Source organism: Dunckerocampus dactyliophorus, chromosome 4, assembly GCF_027744805.1.
Source record: "Dunckerocampus dactyliophorus isolate RoL2022-P2 chromosome 4, RoL_Ddac_1.1, whole genome shotgun sequence".
NCBI classification, from domain to species: Eukaryota; Metazoa; Chordata; class Actinopteri; order Syngnathiformes; family Syngnathidae; genus Dunckerocampus; species Dunckerocampus dactyliophorus.
Genome location: NC_072822.1, coordinates 28,235,599 through 28,253,062, shown reverse-complemented (window position 1 = coordinate 28,253,062; position 17,464 = coordinate 28,235,599). Strand labels below are relative to the sequence as shown.

The window sequence follows — 17,464 nt, the reverse complement described above, 5'->3', positions numbered from 1 at the left end:
AAATGTCTGCAAATTGAGGCAAAATTTTGTTGTAAGTTTCTTATGTTAACCGAAAAACATGCAAACCGGAGCGTACGCTAACTGAGGTTCCGCTGTATTTTTCACAATTCGCTTCTGTCTCTACAAAAATACAAGGCAAAGATCCTCTATATCAGTGATTCTTAACTGGTGGGTCATGGGTCTTTGCCTGGGGGGGGGACATCATACAAAAATAGTGATACAAACCAACATCTGTGAAAGTATTTCACGTTCTTGTCTGTGCTATTCACTTGGTACGCAAACACGAGGTACGTGCCGTGTTTCTGGTATGGCTGAGCTGGAGGGGAAAGACAAGTGAGAAATTTCAGTTGAAAAATGTTCTGCAATTTGGGTCGCTGCTTGTCATGAAGGGCCGAGAACCAGTTGAGAACCACTGCTCTCTATGACAGTAAAAACACGAGTCCAGTCCTACATAAAACATTGCAGCCGCATTGTATGACACTTCATCACATCACGACAACACGTTTTTTCCTTCCGCTCGTTCACAGATATTGATAGTATGGCAATATCGGATATGTTCATAAAATCTAAAGTCATAAAGGTTGCACGTTCGCTCGTCGTATACACACTTGACAAGTCTTCTGCAAGAGTTTCTAAATAGGTCAAACCGCAAGTGCTTTTTCATTCATAATACACACATGGAGTGTGATGCAAGCTTCCCGCCCCCCTTTTGTCCCATCATCAGCATGACTTCCCCCAACACATCATCATCCCGCCACCCCCCACACTGTCCATCATATCATTGTCTTATTATACATAAGCTCTGGGGAGAGGGGATCAATGTCTTTTAGTGAGTAAGATACTCTAAAAAAAATAGTTGATCTGTTTAAAGTCCACAGAGGCTTGGATGAAACTACAAAGTCTTTTAGAAATACGCTGGGGTCAATGGAAGGCAAACTCCGGTAGATGGCGCGTCTGAATCAATGGCCTTGAGGGTTTGTCAGCTTGATTGGATTCGGAGGGAAAGTGGGTTGATGAGTAAACATGACGGCATCAATATTGCATGAGAAGGAGCTTCCAACGATTTCTTTCTTTAATGTCTTGAAAAGATCTGGGTCGAATCCTCTTAATTTATATATATATTTTTTTCACGGACAAAGCTACAGAATTTACAAAACTAGAAAGTGTACCCAACATTTTTTGCTCAAACAAACAGCTTCTATTTTAACGCAACATTACCATTAACACAAGAGCTACAGACCCCAATAGAGGGGGCAGCGTGGCCGCATGTGTGTTGCTATGCTAACTGCTGTAGCAATACCGTAGATTTCCATGCTACAAAACTAAAACCATAAACCATAAAAATGTCTGTTTTTAAGACACGGCTTGCTCTTCTCCCTCCAAACCCTCCTGCTAGCTTGACGTTGACGTTCTACTCTGATTTCTGATGAACATTTACAACAAAAGTGAATTGCCATTGTTTTCTCGTAAAACAATCCAGGTTTAAGCCCTAAATATGACTCACACGCTCATCATGAATCCATTCCAAAAGGTCAGACAAAAACTGAAATGTATGAATCCCGAATCAATTTTGAGAAATGAGAAACAATGCAAATCCAATGAATCTGTTCCAGACAAACAAAAATATGAACACAAAACATACTGTTGTACAGAGAGTAGTTATAGTTTTTAGGAATGTCCCGATCAGATCTTCAGAATCGTGATCGGCTGCCGATCCGCTGTATTTGTGAAGATCGGATAATATCGGCTTCCGCTCGGTTGCCGTATCAGTTTTGTAAATCTGAGCCACACTCCAACATGGTAGGTGCAGTGATGCGCCTCAAAGCTGGTTGCCACTCGACTCGTGCCACCCGCAAGAAGAAGAAAACGCAACACCAACACGTAGACATGTCTGCTTTGTACCGTGGCAAAGTTTCTCATTGGACCTTGGATGTTCGGCTCCATAGCTACAGCGCTAGTTCCCTCTCACTGTGCCCGGACTGCTGCGTCATGGTGTAGGGAGCTCGCGCGGGAAGTGCCGCTCTAACCGCTGGTTGATAATAGAGGCCGCACAAACACTACTAAACATGTCGAAACGGCGGCGAAAAACCTTGGAAACTCCTCTGTTACGGAGCGTGAATGGAAGCTAGCGGGGTTCACTTTAGCTAGTGCAGCTGTGCGTGTGTGTGTGTGTGTGTGTGTTCAGTATATTTTCAGTGTGTTGTGTTTTACTGCTTTCATGTAAGGACCATTTTACATTTCCCACTGACGACGTGCAGGTTCTGAGCGAAAAAAGACGGGAGGCACGTTTATCTTGCACCCAGCGCGTATCAACCGTCAACTGCCATTCTCAACACACGCGCACAACATTCCGGCCTTCAAAATAAGAGCGCTCTTTGTCACATTTGTCTAATTGTGTAAACAAAATAAGAGTGTCATTAAAATATCTCACATTAATAACACGATTGGAATTACATCTGTGACATCTGTGTCACTAACCCAAATATCACACACTCTATGCTGGTAAAATAAGTGGAAAAGGTAAAAAACTGATTTCTAAAAAAATTTAAACTGAGAAAACGGAATTTGGAAAAAAATAAAACGGATTTCATAGGAGAGTTTGTTAAAAAATCTTATTCTAAATCACAGCACACATTGATCTATAACCATGTCAAATGATTAGTCCTACCCTAAAAGTATTTTGCGCGCCCATTTTGTCCAATTTGATCTTTTATTGGGTATTTTATTGGATTAGGGACCTGACTCACAGAGGTTTGTTACAAAAGCCAAACAATATTGTTGGTCATGCTGTGTAATCCCACAAATTCATGTTTGTAACAAAAGCTTATAATATTATTAATAAAACAAACAAACAAACAAAAAGATCGGCAAGACTATAAAACAATCAGATCGGCAGCCAAAATATGTGGTTTGGGACATCCCTAATAGTTTTACATGTAGAAAACAAAGAGAAATACTTAGAAGTGAGCAATGAAATGGATAAGGTAAGCAGGTATAGTCATCATAACACACACTGGCCTACCTTACTTTCTGTTATGTGTCTCACTTAAACCGTTCCCCTTACAACCTGTATTAAATAGGAACCTTTACATTACAGTCGTATTGTAACAGACGCTACCTTCCTACTTTGCTACCACTTTTTTCTTGAATTCAACAGTGTTTCCCGCCTTCTTTTCTAAGTTCTGCCGTTTGCAACATTTTTTGCAGTCGTATTTAATTTTAAAAAGCACAGATTCCTCTGACACTCAACAAATACAACAAAACTCAACAGTGCACTTGAACGCCTCATCAGCACAGGCTGCACACTGCTCCATAACAGGAATAAAGCAGACACATACAGAGTTGTTTATCGTTCGGGGTGCGTTTCATGAACAAATAAACGACACACACACACACACACACACACACACACATACAATGATGATTAAAGGAGTCCCTGATCAGTGTGTCCCAACTCTAAAAGAACCACGATACATTCTTCACAGAAACTGAGTCACCAATGCATGGATGCTTTGTTTGGGCACCCCATTCTGCGGCAAACCAACTACTTTGTTAATGTGCACTGTTTTTGGTAATAATTTTTGTCAAAAAACTAATCCTATGAAACTCTGGTGCATTCAAGGACTGCCGAACAAAGTGCGGAATCTCAACGCTTGACAAAAAAAACATTATCAGTGAAGCATACAGAAATAAACATGCAAAAATGATGGACTTTTAACAGTGGTACATGTATGCTGTACATGTGACCTGTATCGGCACCTATTTATAAATTATTACTGACTTATGATGTGTTTCATGTGAAAATAATGGCCTATTTTCAGAGAAAAAAAATGTTTGTTGAGTAAACATCTGCAAATTTGTGGGGTCGCAAATGCTGAATCGGCAGAAAAACGTCAGTGTCAAGGGAAAATCTGCTGGCCTCAAAATAGCTAAGATACTGAACAAGTTCTTAAAGTATAACGAGAGGTCAAATTTCATAAAAAGTGCATGCACGGAGACAAATCAATACAACCTGAACAGAAAATGTCTGACTATTCATGCTAAAATGTTAGTTAATATAGGAAACCACATACACAAGGGGCTATTTGAATCAGGTGATAAGCATGTGGAGCAGATAATCATAGCAAATCGATGTATCTTATCAGATGTATGTGAGTGCATAATTACAATTAATATCAGTGAAATCAAATGAAATAATGGACACGAAACATTTTATAAGTGCAATAACAAACCATATTTTCTTGACAGTCAGCTACAAGTTCAACAAAACCAATTTGGTGGAAAACAGAAGACAATTCAAAGCACAAACACTTAAATGTGGAAATGTGTCAAACAAGTGAGCAGTGAGAGAGCAGCATGTGTCATGAATAATTTCATCAAACAAAAAACGAATGTGACAAATTCAACAGCTTGAAAGCCAATGCGAGAAGTACGATCCCTCTGCCGCCAAAACTCACTGAACAAGCATCTTCATCTTTCCAGTAGTAAAGATATTTACATTTTCACATCAAAGTCTTTACTTTTCTAACAACATCACCAACAACAAGCCACAAATGCTTCTTCCCCAAAATGAAGTCAAGAAAAAGACGTCTACCTTGTTCATACGGAGCACTCCAGTGGCATTGTCAGTGCTGGGGCTGCAGGGTGCTTGTGTTTCCCCGGAGAACTGCAGCAGATGTCAGCAGAGACACCTGCTCTGGCTCAGCCTCCTTCCACGTCGCATGGTCAGGGTGTCGGGGGTCGCCGCCCTGCCCCAAATTACACCCGTCCCTCAGCCCCCTCTCATGCTATTGTCTTAAGCACCCCCGCAGACTTATGCACTGGTTTGGACATTTCCTTACATTTCTCATCTGTTGCATGACCGTAACGGTGTCGGATAAAGGGGAAGGAAGCCAGCTTTAGTTTCCTGAGCGTTTTGTTAGAAAATAAATGACTATAACAGCTTTGATTAAAAAAGAAACAAAATTAGTGATAAGCATGAAAAAACTAAGGAGCTTACAGTCTCTTCCATCCATGCTGGATGGGGGTGTACGCGTGTGGCGGTGGTGGTGACTGGCCATCTGTTGGGGATGTTTGACGGTGGGCCTGTGTGATTGATTGACAGCTGGCCAATCCAATGTGTGAGAGTAAGTGAGGCACAGACCAAGGATCCTCAGCAATGGAGGACATTATCAACGGCAAATGTTGTGTAACTTGCTCGTCTTGCTGCTTTAATCAGGCCCGAGAAGCACTGACCTACATTTGTCCTCATCTGAATGACAGATGTCCCCCGTGTCTTTGAGTAGTACTACGAGTCTTTAACGATTACCGCCGCACGCAATGCAGCTCAAGTCGTCACAGTTCCGCAGCAGGAAAGAAACCATAAAAGGATGCGTTCCATTAAGCTCGGCAATGACACCTCTGCACGAACGCTAGCGGGGCATCACGAGACCCCACCGCAGCAAGAAAATAAGCTTTCACAAATTCCTCTCACAGCAACACGACAGTTGCCCAATATCTGAACAAGTACCTTATTTATTTCCAATGCCTGATATAGAAGAAAATAAATGCTATAGCGGAAGTCGAAGTTCAAAATGCTATTTATTTATGGTTATTTATTATGTAATTTATTTTATGTACATTTATTGATGTTATCAATACATACAGTCGTGTGTTTGTCACACTTAAATGTTCCAGATCATCAAAGAAATTTAAACAAGTCAATGACAACACAACTGAACACAAAATGCAGTTTTTAAATGAAATTTTTTACTAAGGGAGAAAAAAAAATCTAAGCCTACATGGCCCTGTGTGAAAAAGTGATTCCCTCCTGTTAAAACATAACTTAACTGAGATTAATTGAGATCTATCAGTCTGGAAAAGGTTATGAAGCCATTTCTAAAGCTTTGGGACTCCAACTAACCACAATGAGAGCCATTATCCACGAATGGCGAAAACATGGAACCTTCCCAGGAGTGGCCAGCCAACCAAAATGACCCCAAGAGTAAAGCGACGACTCAACCAAGAGGTCACAAAAGACCCCACAACAACACTCAAAGAATTGCAGGCCTCACTTGCCTCAGTTAAGGTCAGTGTTCATGACTCCACCATAAGAAAGACACTGGGCAAAAACGGCCTGATAAAGTTCCAAGACAAAAAACACTGCTGAACAAAAAGAAGATTAAGGCTTGTCTCAATTTTGCCAGAAAACATCTTGATGATCCCAAGACCTTTGTGGTCTGACGAGACAAAAGTTTTTGGAAGGTGTGTAAAACACCACATTTCAGAAAAAGAGCATACCAATAGCCAACAGTACCATACCATACCAACAATAAAATCCGGTGGTGGTGGTGTGATGGTCTGGAGCTGTTTTGCTGCTTCAGGACTGAAAGACTTGCTGACTCGCTTAAATGGAACCATGAATTCTGCTGTCTACCAAAAACTCCTGAAGGAGAATGTCCGGCCATCTGTTTGTGACCTCAAGCTGAAACCAACTTGGGTTCTGCAGCAGGGCAATGATCCAAAACACACCAGCAAGTCCACCTCTGAATGGCTGAAGAAAAACAAAATGAAGACTTTGGAGTGGCCTAGTCAAAGTCCTGACCTGAATCCTATTGATATGCTGTGGCATGACCTTAAAAAGGCACTTCATGCCGGAAAACCCTCCAATGTGGCTGAATGACAACAATTCTGCAAAGATGAGTGGGACAAAATTCCTCCACAGCGCTGTAAGAGACTCATTGCAAGTTATCGCAAACACTTGATTGCAGTTGTTGCTGCTAAGGGTGGCCCAACCAGTTCTTAAGTTTAGGAGGCAATCTCTTTTTCACACAGGGCCATGTAGGTTTGGATTTTATTCTCCCTTAATAATAAAAAATTTCATTTAAAAACAACACTTTGTGCTCAGTTGTGTTGTCATTGACTAATATTTAAATTTGTTTGATGATCTGAAACATTTAAGTGTGGCAAACATGCAAAAAAAAAAAAAAGAAATCAGGAAGGGGGCAAACACTTTTTCCACACCAGTGTACTGTATATATTATTTGTGTGTTATATATTTATTATGTTATTTATTTTATATATTTTTGATATATTTGTATGTATATTTTTGTATGTATGTATATTCACACTGTAATGATGTCTTGATGTCCAAGGCAAATAAGCTTTCTCTCTTTGAATGCAGTCAGATTGTTGAGCTGCATAAGCAAGGCCTCTCGCAGCACGCCATTGCTGCTGAGGTTGGACACAGTAAACAGTCATTTTAAACTTCTTCAAAGATCCTGAGGGTTATGGAACAAAAAAGTCAAGTTGTAGACCCAAAAAAAATCTCACCTGCCCTGATCGCAGTATCCAACTGGCTGGGGACAATCCTCGACTCATATTACTGGTGCCGAGCGCAGTCCGAAAACGTCAGACGGCATCGTTGAGAGAAGAACAAAGAAGAAAAAGGAGAAAAAATTTCAACCTCGACCACAAAATTTCACGCTTGGAATTTGCACATGAGCACCAAACATGGGAGACTGAAATGTGGAAGAAAGTTGATGATGGGAAAAAAATGTAACCTTCCAACATTACTGGCATGACAAGGAACAGCGACTTCAGTGCTAAGTATTTTGTTATGTAACATAACTTTTCCGATACTTTTGTGATTTTGGTCTTTTTGGCCTTCTCTTACCAGTAGGTTACTTTTTTCCCGTTTCTCAGGTGTCTTCCTGGGGCCCATTGCACAAAAGTGGGATTCAGACATCCAAGATAAATGACTGAGCTGAGCTCACCCAACCCAAAACAAGAGCATCGAGGCTTAACTGGTTGTACAAAGCCTAGGCCAGGATGAATAAACACTGACTAATCAAGCCAGGTGAACCCGATCCTAGATCAGTGCGCATACGCGACTTCCTTAAATAGACCCCGCCTTTCGATCACAGAGTCACCGATTCACCATGGCAACGAGAGCGGCGTACTTTCTGTCAACGAAAGAGCAAATAAAAATGAAAGGCAACACCTCCACAGTCATAAAACAAAGACAAAGAATGGCAAAGTATGGCAGAGACGATCTGCCATACTTTGTGTCTAAGTAGTGCACAAATACACACTCATTGCTCCACTGAAACCATCATAATTACAATCCAAATAGTTAGTTGATGTTATGTTTGTTGCCTCGGTGTACACTAATATCTATGAACGCTTTGCTTTATTAGCATATCACCATTACTCGCCCGTAGCTTCAACGGTGTGTAAACTTCCGGTTTCCCCTCGAGCGCTAACTGGCTTCTGCGTACTGTAGTTCACATCCACAACCAACACAAATAACAACTCCGAAAACGCTGTCGCACTGTGATTATGAATCCGTTGAAATTTTAGGTGAAATTGACTCCAGATGTGAGTGAAATTGTATAGCCTGTATAACTCTTATCTTGCAGATGTGTATTTGTATTTACAGTATGTGGGATGTGTATTTTATATATAGTATGTGTAAATGATCTAATAAATGATCTGATGAATCATAACAAATGTTGAAATAATGACAGTGGATGTAGTTGAATGTGATAACTGTCTAATGGGCAGTGGATTAATTACTGGTTTCCATTTATGGTGACTACTGAGATAAGGGATGAGTTGAAATAGATCCTAGACCTTAGCCTGGTCTGGAGCAGGCTAACGCCACAGAATAAATCTCCATGGTAACTGACAGTATGTCAGAACATATTCCACTTTCCACTATCCCACTTTTGTGCAAGTGGATCACGGATAAATTCAGCCAGGATAAACAAAATATCCTGGCTTAATCCCTTATCCTAGTTTTGTGCAATAGGCCCCAGGACTGCCTTGTTGCTCCGTTTCCTAACTTTTGTTAGATTTCTGCCCTGAAGCCAAAGTAGTCGCTCTTCTGAACACTTTGAGTTTATTAGTTAATTCTTTTAGTATATTATATGTTATATGCATTATGTTATGCTTGGTTTGTTCTTTGTTCTTTTGACTTTTACTTACTCACATAATTACATTTTTTATAGCCTTTATATGTAATTTAGAAGTGTCATTTCCAGTTTAAAATTTTCTTTTCAAAGCAAGACAAGTGACAAATATCTCAGGATATTATTACATTTTCGGGAAGAATGGTGCTTTGATGTGCTTTTGTCGTGTTTTTGTGACAGTCAGTGCTTGGTAGTTAACCCTGCAGCCATTTTTTTTTTTAAACATGACAAATGAGCAAAGTGCTTCATTCATCTTCCCAATGCAACAGAGAGCTGGCTAATCTGGAGGCGTCTGAGGGAAGGTGATCCCATCTATCATATTACACACCTGTGCTGCTGTTCTTTGCCAGCATGGCAAGGTCAGCTTTCACTCACACAAACACACACACACACACACACACACACACAGTTAACTATATGTCCCTGGTGTTTTAGGACACTATTATTGTTTTGTTTTTTTTTTGGAGTGGCTTGATTGACGTTATTGAATCTTTCTGAGTGTTTGTTGTGCTTTCAGAATGTCCTACCCATGACGTGTCTGGAGATGTAATGTACGTACAGTATGTATGAACAATAATCCCTCGTTTTTATCGCCGTTAATTGGTTCCAGAACCAACCGTGATAAGTGAATTTACACAAAGTAGGATTGCTTATTTTTAAATGGAATATTTTTGTAGTTACAGCATAGAAAACCTGTTTACAACCTTATAAATATAGTTTTAACATTATTAGAGCCCTCTAGACATATACAGTACAAATAACATCCCTATTGTCACCTCTTATTACCCAATATGGTAGACATAATAAGAGAAAATAAGACATAAAAAAGACTTGTGTTTGTGTGTGTTGTTGTAATTGTGTTCTGGGTCTAGGAAAGCTGAGTGGACAGGAAGCTGACAGGAAGTGATGTTGGGGGCTCAGAGTTGAGTTTCATCTTGGCGTGCTTTACAGCTGCAACAGTAGCCTGTGTTAGGGATTATTGTGCCTGTTGTGAGATCATTCAAACATGCAATAAAAGCCTGTTGTTCCGGCAACCAAGTCGGGTGCTTGTGTGTCTCACCCAACATTACAGTAACATTTCTGACACCTAGTGACCAGTGTAGAATACTACATATCATCACAACACTCTTGAAAGCATCTTCTGAATGCCTTGTATTTGTATTTGAATAATGATAAATAATAATTTTACTTAATTTGGCCATTTTATGATGGAAAAAGTTTAATTTAGGTTTAAAAAAAGAGCAAAGTTTGCTTAAATATACATATTTTGTGACTAATAATAGGTCGTAATAAACCACAAAACAGCAAGATTTAATAATATCCATCCATCCATCCATCCATTTTCTATACCGCTTCTCCTCTTTAGGGTCGCAGGGGCATGCTGGAACCTATCCCAGCTGACTTCGGGCGACAGGCGGGGTACACCCTGGACTGGTTGCCAGCCATGGCAGGGCACATATAGACAAACAACCATTCACACTCACATTCATACCTATTTACAATTTTTAGAGTCCCAAATTAACCTAACATGCATGTTTTTGGATCTGGGAGGAAACCGGAGTACCGGGAGAAAACCCACGCACGGAGAACGTGCAAACTACACACAGAAAGGCCCAAGAGAGAATCGAACCCAGGTTTTAATTTAATAATATATTAAAGAGAGAGATTTAATAATATATTTTTGAAAAATCGTGATAGAGTAAATTGTGGCAAATGATTTCTGTACTTGTGTTTTTTCACTATTTGCAGCTGGCCTCTGAACGTAATCCCAGCAAACAGTAGGAATCCACTCTATATAACATTAGTCCTGGAAATTCTGCCGCAGATGAATAGTGTACAATGCGTGTCTCATTCACAGGTACACAGAGCTAATGACCTCGCTTATTAATAAACTTTTTGCACTTGTACTTTTTACACATGCTGACATGCTGGAAGTGAAAATGGACGTCATCAAAAGCTCTGAGAGAGGAGAAACGCTCATCAATATTGGCCGCACTTTGGGTCTTAACTGTTCAACTGCGAATTCTATCATTAGGGATAAAGACGGTATCCTTGACCATGTAAAAGGATCTTCTCCTATGAAAGTGACAGTGATAACTAAGCAACGTAGAGGTGTTATTGTTGAGATGGAAAGGTTGCGTGGGCTCTGGCTGGTATCCCAGTGAGTCTTATGTCTTATGCCCTCTACCTGAGCACCTTCTGCAGCTTCTCCTTCCTGTTCTACTTCCTCCTCCCAATAAAGAACAGGGATAACAGTAAATTGCGTTCTTTCTATTACTGTTTCCATTCATTCTCTTATAGTGTTTAGTGTTGTGTTACTGTAATGTACTGTATGTCCTTCATGTGTCCCTGTGTACAGGGTGAGTGACGAAGGAGAACATTTAGGTTCAATTTGCGTATAGATTCGACTTACATCTCAAGTCCACTTACATCACAGTCTAGGAACAGAACACGTACGTAACCAGAGTGAGGCTGCAACTAACGATGATTGTCCTAGTCAATTAATCTGAAGCTCATTGTTTCGATTAATCTAGTATTTGATTAGTTTTTTCAGTAGTTAATTATTACACGATTGCTGTTTTGTGGTAGACTGGTATATTATTAATCAAAACATACTGAAAAACAAGTGACAATACATTAACCTTATATTATATTACTTTAAAACTGCACGAAGTCATGTCAGCCATGACATATCCGACATGACAGGGTCTTCTCCCATTCCATGTGGAAGTGGTAAGTGTCTGGCTTCTTAAGTTTCGAAGAAATACATCTGAGGCTAACTGGTTAGTTTGCTAGCCGTAGTAGCCCTTTCAAGTCCCAACAGTGTTGCGCAATGTGTTGTAAACAAGGGATAATGGGAGAGTAAAGGTGACTACAGGCATGTTATTTCATGTCTACATGGTTCTAATAATCTTAAAATCCGTATTTAAACAGTCATAAAAGGTTTTCTATCCTCTAACTATGAAAATATTATATTTATCAACAATGAATCCTACATCGCGGAATTCATTTATCGTGGTCCGGTCTGGAACCAATTAACCGCTATAATGGAGGAACGACTGTATCACATCAGTGGCCCCACATCAGTCTCACTCTGCTGACAGGAAAGTGGGCAACAGGCCCACGGAACACAACCATACACCTCGCCGCTCTCCAGGCACACAACAAGCAAGATCCAGCCCGGAGCCCAGTGCCCTAAACCTGTCCGGAGATGCCAGCACACGCCATGCTGTTCACCTCGCCTGTGACGTGTACCGTTAGTGACGTAGTGACGTACAACGTTAGAGCTGACTGTTACGCATTGACCAAGCCCTCTCTCCTCAACCACCATCGCTTGCCCACAACACTACTAGCCAACAAGCTATTGTGGTTTGCTCGCAGAGCTGACGCCACACGCCCAACCCCATCGGGCCATCTGCAGCCCGTGCCTCATCAGCCAAAAATCAGAAATGCTAAAAAGGTGTAATGTTGAGACCAACAACTGATAACGCAAAGTTTTGTCTTTAAATATGTATCACTTTTTACTTTACTTTAAAACCTTTCTGCAAAATAAAAAAGATGAATCTTGGTCGATCTTGCATAGGTTCACAGCCGAGACCAGGGATCTTGGGGTCAAAAAGGTTGGTGACCACTGCCCTATATGGACCAAATTAATTACCAATTCATCGAATACCAAAATAGCTGTCGATTTATAGAATAATCGATTAATCAACAACTCATCAATTCATTTTTGTAGCTCTAACCTGAGGACCACCAGTGACCTTGAAAGTGAAGTAAGAAATAGTAGTAAATCTGTGCGATGATTCCATACTGTATTTCGGCACATTGCGGTTGCTTGCAAAAAAATCGAGTCTTGCATGTTCAAAAAGTTCAAACCAGAATGGAATCCAATTTGAATAGCACGACTGGCTTAGACAAGTAGGTCTTCTGCTAAATGTTAAAATATATGACGTACCGTGTCTTGCATTTTCCTGGTTAGGTGGGCATGTTATGCAAGCGGTTCTCCTGCTGGGTTTATGAGCCTTTTGAGTATTCATGGAGGATTTATGCTGCTTGCAGGAAAACTGTAGCCAAATCACGTCAGTCATCATACCCCTTTGTTGTTATTTCAACTGAATGTCAGCTTTTGACCTTAGCTGAAATTAGTTTGAGGCCATTTTACGTATTTTACGATTTAGTTTCAGGGGTTTCACCTTGACCGGTACGCGTAATCATGACAATTTAAGTTCAAGTCAGTCACACAAGTGGACATGTGGGAAATCAACCTGGCCGGTTAAGAAGCAACGCTGATGATTTTTGCTGACTTTCGTATGACATGCGTTGTACTGCATTGCAAGCGAATGAAGCAGACAAGAACATCAGGTACATTCAGGGACATCGGGTCGTTAAATTACTTTCGGATGATTTTTTCTTTCTTTTTTTTTTTCCAGGCAAAGACGCGACCAAATACCCACCAGGAGAGAATCACTGCACAAGAGGGCCCAGTGCTTACAGCCCAACACCATGTAGCCCATGGGCATTTGCCAGAAAACACCAGGACAGGCGCCCTGTGTTCATGGGAGCAGATTCACACTGACCTCATGTGACAGTTTGGAGATGCTATGGAGAACATTCTGCTACCTTTGAGGTTGGGTCAGTGATGTCTGGAGAGCCATATCCTTGGAGGGCCCCAAAGACCTACTGTACTAGTGCTAACCAGATGTACTATGAGAGATCCATTGAGAACCATAGTCAGACCATATGCAGGTGTAGTGGGTCCTTGTTTCGTCGTTTTGTAGGTTTTATAGGGATGAGCTGGATATTCATTTTAGACGAGTATCTCTTACAGATAATTCATTTTTGCTGAGTACGAGCATGAAACGAGTACAAATCATCATTATCCGTAATCGTGATGAAGGAAAATCCTCATTGAGTAACTACTTATGTATTCACTCTTCACGCTCTGTGATTGGCCAGTCACACACAGCGACCGCCCCTCCCTCGACAGACTCCCTACAGCCAGAGAGAGGAGTGCGCGGTCCATTTGACAAGACAGAGTTGAAAACGGCTTGTGTCGCTTTGGTCGCTGCCCCTACTCTAGACAGGTTTTTTTAGGTTTTCCTCAGCTCAGCTCGTAAGGAAAGTTACAGCCAACAAGGCTGACAGATTATTTCCCTGTTTGCCATCACTGGATGTTTGCATGAATCACCAACTTCAAACAGATCATTAAAAAAGAATTAAATAATAAAGTCCTAAAGATCACTTACACACATACACAGTACACATATAGATGAATAATAAACAATAAATATAGCAACTTCTGATCAATCCATGTCAATTTCAGACTTAAAATAATGTACAGATTTAACTCCCACCCATTTTTGTTTAAGCCATGCCCACTTCCTGTCTATGCCCCGCCCATTCAGAGTACAGGTACAGATACAGATCATTTAGATAGGTGAACAGATACAGATACAGATCGTGGTGTACTCGCTTATCCCTAGTTCAGTTGTGGTTGCCTTAGTTCATGCCCAAAGACTAGACAGGACAGCTCTAGTCTGAGGGCATGGTGCCAACTGGATTGCCAGCGGTCTCTCGCCTCACTGTATCCTAATTGTTGTTTTGCATCCCAAAAGAGTGAAATCATTCTTGGTTGGATGATAAATACTTGGGTCCTACATCATTCCGTAAGACAAGAGCTGACCTATCTAGTCTTTGAACAAAAACTGATGAAGACTGCTTGGATGAGAAGCGATATGTCTTCTAAAACAACCTCAACATGACCTGGATGGATGACTAGTTGCTATTTTCTCCTACGCTGTTGTTCTTTGGTAAAGTCTTGTTTTTAAAGGTAACGCTTTGAAAATGACAACTTGGTCTTATTTTGGTCCACTGGCTTTGTAAACAGCAGCTATTGAGCTTTCCCGGGTGCTTTCACTATCCATCTTGCAGGTCCTCGGGGTGCTTTTGTCTGCATCGCCCTCGCTGAACTTGCTACGGCTGGTGGTGTGGCGATGCTTGAAATGTTATTTTTTGCAATAGCAGCTGCTAGGCAATAAACGATGCAGAAGTTTCCTTAAACAAAACTGCATGTTGCCATTTGTCAAGGGAAAATTTGCTGCTCGCTTGGAAATAGATAAGAGACAAGACAAGTTATTTGAGAATAATGAGAGGTACAATTTCATAAAACTTGCATGCAAGGAGACAAATCAATACAACCTGAACAGACAGCTTCTAGAGAAAATGTTAGTTAATATAGCACACCACATATGCGAGGGGATGATCTCCTCCTTCTGCGAGGGAAAGAGACGACGATGGGCAGACTCACATTCATTATCGTACAAGAACAGGAAACTTGTGAGCTAGCAGTAGCTCGCCACCTGATTTTGCTCAAAGAATATGTGCATGAACTCGTTTTTCTAACAGTTCGATTCATTGTTTTAAAAGACACAAAATTGTACAAAACGACAAAACAAACACACTGCTTGAGTGGAGATCTGCTTTGTACAGTATATCGGTTAGCATAAACCCCAGTTAGCATGTTTGTTGGTTAATGTAAACAATTTACGGTTTGCATAGATTGTCCAGTTGGTGTACAATATGCCACGTCTTGTCGTGTTATGAATACACTGCGTGAGTCTGTGTTCTTAATGTATCCCCGCGACCCTATTGAGGATTAAGCAGCACAGAAAATGAATGAATGAATGAGTCCCTGTTAGCAGCTTGCTAACACATGGAAACAGGAAGCGGAAATCAGCTCAATCGTTTGCCTCTTTATTTCTTTGCTAATTAACACACTAACTAACAGTTACGTCACAAGTCTAAAAATGTTAACACAAAACATGTTTTTGTAGTTATGCGTGAGTAAAACAATTCTACATGCATATAAATGAGGAATGAAAGGGATAAATTAATAATAAATTAACATTTAAGGTTACTTTTACCGTCATTGAAGACGTGATTGTTGCCACACACATGATGTGGCAGCGAGATCCACAGTGTTTCTCACCTTCTTCATCAAAATGCCGACACTTGCAACTTTCTTTGGTTCCATTTTGGGTTATTTTGCAGCCGGGATCAAAAGAAAAACAGAGACTTGAGGTGAGAAACAAAAATAACTCATGTACAAAGGCGTTGTCCGTGTAGAGCTCGTTGCCATCATTTCTTTGTCAACAATCACGTCTTCAGTGAAGGTAAAAGTAATTTATCGGTATTGCTCCCATGCTTTTTGTACTTTCTATGACTATTACATTTTGTTGTTCTGTCTTCCTGTCTTTGCCTCGTTGCTTCACCTGCTTTTGACATAGCTGTTATTTGTATATTTTCCACAGTGCTCTTTTTACGCTGTTCGTCATTCTGGAATGATCACTTTCCGTCATTTTTCTAAAAAAAGCCTGCTTTTTGTCAAGCTACACTTCTGTTCCCCTGCATGGGCCTACTGACAGGTAAGGAGACCCCTCCTCTTTCCTTTTATTGTATTTCACCAGGCTCTGCACATACGTGTTACAAAAGCCATAATAAAACCCTGCTGTGAATGAGGCCACTGGTGAAGTAAATAAAACACCTCAAAAAGGCTCAAAAGTGGCTATAAACTCACTTTACAGTGTGATTCCGCAAGAATATGTCAAAAAGAAAGGCAAATTTCAAGAGTTGTATGATGACTGCGTTCATATTTTGAATTCACCTTCCGTTTACTGACCTTCTTGCCTCATAGCAATGTTAGCATTCATTTGGAGTCCCTTTTTTTGGCTTGACTCTGTTCCCTCCACCTTGTCCTGAGGGATATATCTGTTTGGAGGTGATAAATGTTTCAGTATGCTCAGCAGCTTCACTGTTTGTGTTTTGAAGTGCAGGGCAGAAAGGATCCAGGCGGTTTCCGTACTCACACAGGGGCTGTTCGTCCTGCGCCAACACTGGAGTTTACTTCTTCCATCACTTCTATTGTGCCGTTTTACTACAGTTTCCCTGACTTTGTGAAATATTTCCAATCTTATGTTAAGTACTGATTATTCATCTTGTGGCGCTTGTCATTAATCACTTGAGGGAGGAGCTATCGCATTAAGTAAATGACACATGTGCCGTGGGCAGGGGTGGTGTTTGCCACCAGGCAAGGCAGGCAACTGCTTGAGGGCCTGGTCCAGTTGGAGGCCCCCGAGGGCTGACAAACATTTAACTTTGCAAAGGGGTCCAAAGTGAAGACTTTGGAATCACCTCTGATTATTTTGAGTATTTCTATTATCTGTTGGTTAGTTGTGTTCTTAGACCACCTGTGACTACTATAAATATGTAATATGTATGCATATTACAATATTAATAAATATATTTTTTAAAATACGTAAAGTAATCCCTCGACACTTTGCAATTAATAAATCATTAAATTGTTAAAAACTGCCCATTATTAACCGTAGTTAAAAAATGTGCATATTTAAGCATATTTGATGGATCTTTTGCCTAAATGAAGCTTTTTCAAGCACAAAAATGACAAAATCAAGTAAAATACAAATATAAGGCATTCAAGATACATTCAAAGACGT

At 40.5% G+C, this 17,464-nt stretch overlaps 1 protein-coding gene across 1 annotated transcript in view; it reads right to left on the bottom strand.

Annotated features, from left to right (window-relative positions):
* The window catches only part of tncb (tenascin Cb), a 122,872-nt gene extending 118,133 nt beyond the window's left edge, over positions 1–4,739 (bottom strand). The window contains exon 1 of the mRNA XM_054773135.1: positions 4,595–4,739. The gene's annotated coding sequence lies outside the window, so the exon portion shown is untranslated. The remainder of the gene's footprint in view (positions 1–4,594) is intronic.
* Between the last annotated feature and the right edge of the window lie 12,725 nt (positions 4,740–17,464).